The sequence below is a fragment of the Ovis canadensis genome, chromosome 2 (genome assembly GCF_042477335.2).
Source record: "Ovis canadensis isolate MfBH-ARS-UI-01 breed Bighorn chromosome 2, ARS-UI_OviCan_v2, whole genome shotgun sequence".
Taxonomy (NCBI): domain Eukaryota; kingdom Metazoa; phylum Chordata; class Mammalia; order Artiodactyla; family Bovidae; genus Ovis; species Ovis canadensis.
In genome coordinates, this window is record NC_091246.1 from 225,036,081 (window position 1) to 225,043,503 (window position 7,423).

At 44.2% G+C, this 7,423-nt stretch overlaps 1 pseudogene; it reads left to right on the forward strand.

Moving 5' to 3' along the window:
• The first annotated feature begins 267 nt into the window (after positions 1 to 267).
• Positions 268 to 926, forward strand: LOC138432880 (large ribosomal subunit protein eL14 pseudogene; annotated as a pseudogene).
• Positions 927 to 7,423: the final 6,497 nt, after the last annotated feature.

Genomic DNA, 7,423 nt, shown 5'->3' on the forward strand with positions numbered 1-7,423 from the left:
TCTCCAGGCAAGAATACTAGGTTGCCATTTCCTACTCCAGGAGATCTTCCTGACCCAGGGATCGAACCTGGGTCTCCTGCGTTGCAGGCAGATGCTTTATCATCTGAACCACCAGGGAAGCCCATGCAGTAGGCATGGCCCTTCTGAATTGCCTGGAACTTGGGCAAGTTGGCTGGACCTCAATGGATTAGTCATAGATATAGGCTGTCATTGGAGAGGGGATATGACCTTGGGGAAAAAAAATACCTAAAATGCAAGGGACTTCTCGCCGAACGCCGCCAACATGGTGTTCAGGCGCTTCGTAGAGGTTGGCCGGGTGGCCTACGTCTCCTTTGGGCCTCATGCCGGGAAGCTGGTCGCGATTGTAGATGTTATTGATCAGAACAGGGCTTTGGTGGATGGACCTTGCACTCAAGTAAGGAGATAAGCTATGCCTTTCAAATGCATGCAGCTCACTGACTTCATCCTCAAGTTCCCACACAGTGCCCGCCAGAAGTATGTCCGGAAAGCCTGGGAGAAGGCAGATATCAATGCAAAGTGGGCAGCCACAAGGTGGGCCAAGAAGATTGAAGCCAGAGAAAAGAAAGCCAAGATGACAGATTTTGATCGTTACAAAGTCATGAAGGCAAGGAAAATGAGGAACAGACTAATCAAGATTGAAGTTAAGAAACTTCAAAAGGCAGCTCTCCTGAAAGCTTCTCCCAAGAAAGCCCTTGCTGCTAAGGGGGCAGCTGCAGTAGCTGCTGCTGCTGCCAAGGTTCCAGCAAAAAAGATGACCACTGAGGGTAAGAAGGCTCCAGCCCAGAAGGTTCCTGCCCAGAAAGCTGGAGGCCAGAAGGCAGCACCTCCTCCTAAAACTCAGAAGGGTCAGAAAGCTCCATCCCAGAAAGCACCTGCTCCAAAGGCATCTGGCAAGAAAGCATGAGTGCATAAGAGGCTATTCGAATCAGAATAAAAGTTCTTTTTGACGTGCTGGCAAATTAAAAAAAAAAAAAATGCAAGGGAAAGTCTTGAGATGGACTCAGTGGTAAGCAGTCAGCCAACAGCACTGGCAGCCTCTAGGGGAACACAAGCTTCAGTTGGGGTGGTTGTGGATGGCACAGGACACAATCCACTATCTTATGTTAAATACTTCATAGTTTAACAAGAATGTGCTGTGCCAGAGAGCTTTTATTTGCCCCTCCATATCCACTCTCTCCCTTTCTCCTTGATACTATCTGCCCAGGGAGGCTGACCTGTGTAGATCACATCTGCATGTAACCACCCATGCCCCCCAACTCGCCCTTGGATTCAGCCAATAGAGCCCTGGCAGAAGATGAAAGGGAGGGAGGGGAATGAAGTCATGGTATGGGGGTGTTTTCCTGGCTTTTTCTCTATGAGGTCCACTTGAGTTGGACACCTTGTTCAATTGAAGATCAGTGGCTCCTCTCCAAAACTCTCACAAAGAACATTGATTTTCTCCTTCCAGGTTCTGCCAACTACTCTCACTCCTCACCCTTCCACCTTGGAGCTATATCAGGCCTTCCTCAATCCCCACTCCTCCATGGTCCTGATGCTTGGACAGCTCTATCTGTGTGATTTCTCTAAATTCTGCCCATACCTTTTGTAAAGAGTCTTTTCTTTGGTAAATCCTCCTCCAATTATCCTTAGTTGAGTGTATTTCCTCAAATTACTCTTTTTTTTTTAGTTGAAAAAAAAATTTAACTTATTTATTTTAATTGGAGGCTAATTACTTTACAATATTGTGGCGGTTTTTGCCATACATTCACATGAATCAGCCATGGGTGTACATGTGTTCCCCATCCTGAACCCACTCTCTCTTCCCTCCCCATCCCATCCCTCAGGGTCATCCCAGTGCACCAGCCCTGAGCTCCCTGTCTTATGCATCAAACCTGGACTGGTGATATATTTCACACATGATAATCCTCAAACTATTCTAATTTGGTTTCTCCTAGATCCCTAACTGATATGTTCAGACAGACATACACATTATCTCACCTCTTCCTCTCTACCATCCTGTGAATCAAGTATCCTTATCCCCACTGTGGAGATAAGAAATAAGAGAGTGAGAAGAGTTCCATGACTCACCCAAGCTCCCAGATAGTAAGATGGCCCTTGTCTTTGGATTCAGAGCCACTGTCCACAACACTTTAACACCCTAACGCATCCTTCAGAGTGTTCTTTGCCCAAGGCAGCTCAGGAAAGGACCAGAGAAGGAGGGATAGCCATGGTATTCAAGACCACAAAACTGGCTAAAATGTAGCATGAGGATGAAAGGGGGTAGAAATGGGTAACACAGCAGAGTGTGTCTTCAGCCCTAGGACTGAGGAAAAAGGACAGGAGAGCATCCACTCTATCCAGTCTTCTGGAAAACTTAAGTTTCTTCTCTAAATTACCTTTTCAAATAGAAAATTAAGCTATTTTGGAACCAGATCTGCCCCCATCAGCTGCTTGACCCTGGTCAGGTCTGTGGTTTCTTCATTTGCATGAAGAAAGATGGATTAACTACAGAATCCCCAGCTCCCTTCCATTCTGGGTTTCTATGAGCTCCTTGTTCTCTTTGCTTCTCTTATCCCAGAAACAGACATAGGTCACGTGGATGAACCCTCATTCTGACAATTGTCAGTCTCATCCTTGGGAAAAAGGGGAAGGAGCTCAGAGGGTGCCACGTACAAAGACTCACTTGTTAGCTCTAAAAGTCTCTTCCAAAGGTCTTGCCCAGACCCTTGCTTTTAACCAGGAAAGCAGGGCAGCCCAAATGAGAAATGAAGATGCCATTTCATTTTGCTTTGCTCCCTAAGTCCCTGTGTATGGCAGATTTTTAAGCTCTCATTCCCTTTTAGGGTGGTGTTTCTGTTTTCCTGATCAAAAGCAGATGGATCCTTCCTTTACAAAATATCTTTTGTCCTATTTTCCCTTACAATGCCCTACATGCTCCGCAAATCGTCTAGCCCAGAAACCAGCTAAGAACAAGTTCCATCTGCTGCTGCCACCGCTGTAAGGAGCTTTCATTTACTGAAGCATCAATCACAAGGCAAGAAGAAGATGCTTGTTCCTTCCTTTTCATGCTCCTGTTCCTAGGTTTTGGGGTAGGAATTAGGGATCTTGAATTTTAGTACTAGTCCAACCACTAACTCTGAGCAAGTCACTGCCTTTCTCTAGACCTCATTTCAAAACCCACTCAAGTGAGTAAATGGGTATCATCATTCTTTCTAGTTCTAAATTCCCATGAACATGTAAGAATGATAGGATCTGGGTAGACTGATTTGGGTAGATGGCATCTTAACTTAGATTCCCCCAGAAAATAAGATCTGAGGAGAGACTTATATGTTAATGGTTTACTGGAAGGTGTAATCCCAAGTTAGCAAAAGTGAGGGGGTAGAGACTTGAGACAAGGAAGAATGAGAAGCAAAAGTGATATATCATTATCTTAGTCCATTAAGACTACTATAAGAAAACACCACAGGCTGGGTAGCTTATAAATAACAGAAATTTATTTCTCGCACTTCTGAAAGTTGGAAGTCCAAGATCAAGGTGCAGGCATGGTCACCCTCTGAAGAGGCCCTGTTAGTGGTTCATAGCCAGTGCACTCTCACTGTGCTCTCACAGGGTAGCAGGGGTGAGGGATTTCTCTGGGGCCTCTTTATAAGGCACTGATCCCATTGACTAATGACTTCAGCATTTCCTGAAGTCCACCGAAAAGCGGCTTCATCTTTGAAGGTTAGGATTTCAACGTATGAATTAGTGGAAGGGGACACATTTAGACCATAGCAAGCCACAGCAACCTAGGCATCCCAGGTTGGTGCTAGTGGTAAAGAACCCAGCTGCCAATGCAGGAAACATAAGAGATGCTGTAGGTTCCATCCCTGGGTTGGGAAGACCCCCCTGAAGGAGGGCATAGCAACTCACTCCAGTATTCTTGCCTGGAGAATCCCATGGACAGAAGAGCCTGGCGGGCTACAGTCCATATAGCCATAAAGAGTCGGACATGACCAAAGCAACTGAATATGCTTGCAAGCCACAGCAACATGTAGCCACAGTTCTACTTGCTTCAGAGAAGCCCAAAGGATCATTTATCACACTGGACATCTCTGCACATATTGTACAGAAGAAAATTAGAGCCTTAGAGAGAACAAAAAAAACAAATGGATTTATCTGCAAACACCTTTCTCTTTTTTCCCACTGGACAAAGTTCACCCCCTGGGGGATTATCTTGATTGCTCTTCAGGGTTGCATCATCTGAACCCTTCAAGAATCACTGTGGAAGCCAGATCCTTCAACTTGAAGTTTCTGCACCTAACCTGGATGGTGTGGGAAGCCAGGGATTTCAGGATTCAGTTGATCTGCCTCCTGCCATGGAATTGTACAGGGCCACCTGGAGCCTGTTGCCCTGGCAGAGGCAGGCAGCTAAGTGCTTAGGAGATCACAAAGCTGAGGAATACTGAGGTGGCACAGAAGCCATGCCTGGCACCGATGGGAGAAATGGGTAGGATGGAAGGTGTATCGGGAGAAAGCCCAACCATCTTCATTCAACAAACGTCTTCCAAGAAACTTGTATCAGTTCAGTTCAGTTCCTCAGTCATGTCTGACTCTTTGCAACTCCATGAACTGCAGCACACCAGGCCTCCCTATCCATCGCCAACTCCCAGAGTTTACTAAAATTCATGTCCATTGAGTCAGTGATGCCATCCAACTATCTCATCCTCTGTCATCCCCTTCTCTCACCTTCAATCTTTCACAGCATCAGGGTCTTTTCCAATAAGTCAGTTCTTCCCATCAGGTGGCTAAATTATTGGAGTTTCAGCTTCAGCATCAGTCCTTCCAATGAATATTCAGGACTGATCTCCATTTAGTATGGACTGGTTGGATCTCCTTGCAATCCAAGGAACTCTCAAGAGTCTTCTCCAACACTACAGTTCCAAAGCATCAATTCTTCAGTGCTCAGCTTTCTTTATAGTCCAACTCTCATAGTTATACCTACAAGAAACTTGTATAGAGAGGTGGAAAAACCTTCCATCAAGGGACACACCCTACTGGACAGATAGACTTAGAAACAGGCTTACATGGAAGTAGTAGACCATCACGACGCTTACACTTACCGCCCCCACTGTACTTACTGAAAAATAAAACCTAGACTTGGATGTATGTGACAGAACACAGACCTAAAACCCCCGCCTGTTCATTGTCAAGTCAATGCTTAATTTACTTCCCCCTCCAAAAAGTGCAGAAGGGGCTTAGGGTGGGCTATGTTCTGAAACAAGAATAGATTTTAAAGGTTCAGAGGCATCAGGTCCCAGCTGAGTCACATTGCTCAACTCTACACAAATTCACCTGCAGAACAGAAAGACATATTGGGGACTGGGTTGGGGGTGGAGGTGGTGCAGAGAGAGGCTGTCAGAGAACTCTTTGTGAAGACATCCTATTTATTAAAAGGAGCCAAGAGGGATCAGTTTAATTGAAGTTAAAGATATTTTAAGGAAGGTAAGAGCCTAACTGGAAGTTCAGCCAAGAGGGTTTTGTTCTGCCTTTGAAAATGAGAAGAGTTGAACAGGATCTGTATGGATGAACTGATAAAAAGTTCTTTGAAGTGGACAGGGATCTTTTTCATAACTTCTGAATAACTTAGCCTGGGGTGAGGGAATAAAGCTCTCATTTACAAGTGTGGAAGATGGTGAGTTGTCCCCCTCCAATTGGATTTCTTCTGGCTTGGCCATGAAGAGAGAAAGATTGGCCTAGTGTCCTTGTCGAGCTGAGAGAAGATAAATCTGGCTGTCCTTTGCACAAGACAGCAGAGATGAAAGGCCCAGGGAAAAGCCCTAGAAAGCTAGCTAACAGATATTCGAAAGAAGCACAGAGCATAAAATCATAGCCCCCCACATACGACCCCTAATTCACAACCCATCCACCCCACATGATGGATCATGGATTAATCCTTAAAAAGAAGAAACCAATAGCAATATCAAGAAACAATAGCAATAAAAATTATTGTTGTGAATTATTTGCTATGCTGTGCATGCCATATTCATTTGTTCCTCTTAACAACCTAGGAGGTAGGTATTATTTTTACTTCCATTCCATATTTGAGAAAGTTGAGGCTTCTCTATGTATGAGCAAGTTTAGGCAATTTGTTCAAATTTAGTGCATCCCAGGCCAGAACGTAGATAAATAATACTGGTAGGTAAATGTCAAGGTAACATGAGGTTACCTCTGGTTACATATGTCATGGAGTAAAACTCCACTCGTGTGTTATCAGGACTCAGTTCTCTTGGCTAAACAGCTGACCACCTTGGTCTAATCTCCAACTCATGAAATAGTTCAGTAAGATGCAAAATTCAGCTTTCCCAAGATTTCTGTGTCCTGTTTGTCCTGCATTGGAAGAAAAAGAGGAAGCTTGGGGAAAGGAACCGTTGTGATTAACATGTCCTGGGGTTATAAACTAACCAAAATGTTGCTGGCAACCACTTTTCATTCCGATTAAGGATGGAACTAGAGGCTGGGGACCCAAATTACAGTAGGATTTAACTTAACCTGAAGTTGAAATACTTTTACAAGATCATAGGCTCTGTAACTCTCAAACCTGACCCATGTTCCTATAAAAACAGTAAAATTTTAATATCTGAAGCTACACAATGGGAAAGGCAAAGAAGTCAGGAGACTTTTGGGGTTTAATCTCAGTTCCACCAAAATTCATCTAATCATGTTTCAAAGTGACTGTATCTTCTCTCTGGACCTCAATTTTCCCATCTGTAAAATGGGAGAATTTGTCAAAACTATGGTTTTTCCAGTAGTTATGTATAGATGTGAGAGTTGACCATAAAGAAGGCTGAGTGCTGAAGGATTGATGCTTTCCAAGTGTAGTGCTGAAGAAGACTCAAGAGTTCCTTGAACAGCAAGGAGATCAAACCAGTCAATCCTAAAGGAAATCAACCCTGAATATTCATTGGAAGGACTGATGCTGAAGTTGAAGCTCCAATACTTTGGCCACCTAATGCAAAGAGCCAATTCATTGGAAAAGACCCTGATGCTGGGAAAGATTTAAAACAGGAGGAGAAGGGGATGTCAGAGAATGAGATGGTTGGATGGCATCATTGACTCAGTGAACATGAATTTGAGCAAACTGAGACAGTGAAGGACAGGGAAGCCTGGCGTGCTGCTGTTCATGGGGTCACAAAGAGTCGGACACAATTGAGCAACTGAACAACAAAAACAACAATCTCTAAGGAGTCCTCCCTTACTCTCATTCTAGGTCTTGAATGATGATGACCTTTGCCTTACACACATCACAGAAGCTGCAATGAAAATCAAAGTTGGTAAAGGGAGGAAGAAAAGAATGGGCTCTTAAAAAGAAAATCAATAAGGTTTTGTATTTACAAGTACAAAGAACATTGTGTCTTCAGTCAGCCATGCAGCCTTCCTACCATCC